The sequence below is a fragment of the Megalopta genalis genome, unplaced genomic scaffold (assembly GCF_051020955.1).
Source record: "Megalopta genalis isolate 19385.01 unplaced genomic scaffold, iyMegGena1_principal scaffold0114, whole genome shotgun sequence".
NCBI lineage: Eukaryota > Metazoa > Arthropoda > Insecta > Hymenoptera > Halictidae > Megalopta > Megalopta genalis.
Window position 1 is genome coordinate 347768 of NW_027476183.1, and position 1063 is coordinate 348830.

Sequence of the window (1063 nt, forward strand, 5' to 3'; positions counted from 1 at the left end):
AACCCGGGTGGGGTGTTCTTTACTCAGAATATGTGCAACATCGGATCTATATAGCCATCGATACAATTCGTACACAAATGTGTCGTACGAAGAGAGAGACTTTTTTTCCTCTGGCAACATAACGGTAAGAGACATCCTTCCACACTCATAGGTTCCACTCCCTGGGGCTATGATATATATATACATATAAATTCAAATTCGAAGCAACGGTCACAATTCTACTCTATATTTTTGCGGGTTATGTGTTCTTTCGTTCAATTTCTTTCATGCGTTCGTTCGATCTCTGTACACAGTCTTCACATAGGACAGACTCGTGTAGTACGCTTTCGTGGGTTAAACCCATCTCGTTTCATTTCAGGCGACGTCGGGAGCGCGTTGAAAATGTACCAGTGAAATCTCGATAGTTCTACGGATACGAATCGTCCCGAAAAAGATTTTGTCACCGCTTCGAAGCGGTGTTTCAGACGGGCGGACGTATATAAAACATATACGACACACGACACCGCCTTCCACACTCACGCTAGTTCGAACACGATTTCCATCTCTCTCGAAGACTGTTAGACGTACGTAAAATTTCTCAATATTCATAGGACCGCGACAAACGCCGACGAAGCGCCCATCATTCGCTCGTACGTATATAGGCAACAAGTGCCATCAACGCAAGCAGTTTATAAGTACGTAAACGACCCTCAGCCAGGCGTGGTCCAGGAATTGTATCCGTGGACCGCAATGTGCGTTCGAAATGTCGATGTTCATGTGTCCTGCAGTTCACACGTTGACGCGCAATTAGCTGCGTTCTTCATCGACCCACGAGCCAAGTGATCCACCGTTCAGGGTAATTTTTCCCTTTTATTCTCTCATATATATATAATGTGTATTTGCTATCCACCACATTTTTGTGTTATATTTCGGAACAAGCCGATACCCGAAGAGCTCCAACCAGCGCGCGAAGGAGATTCGGGAGTCGTCGTACAACGACATAATTGTCCCTTAAAGAACGAGATATTTCCGTCGAAACCATATATATATGTACGAGCAAATCCAAAACCACTGTTTTCTTGCA

At 44.5% G+C, this 1063-nt stretch overlaps 1 non-coding gene across 1 annotated transcript; it reads right to left on the reverse strand.

Annotated features, from left to right (window-relative positions):
• Positions 1-683: 683 nt before the first annotated feature.
• On the reverse strand, positions 684-838 carry LOC143262327 (5.8S ribosomal RNA). Its single transcript, XR_013036169.1, has one exon. It is a non-coding gene; the product is annotated as a 5.8S ribosomal RNA (ribosomal RNA).
• Between the last annotated feature and the right edge of the window lie 225 nt (positions 839-1063).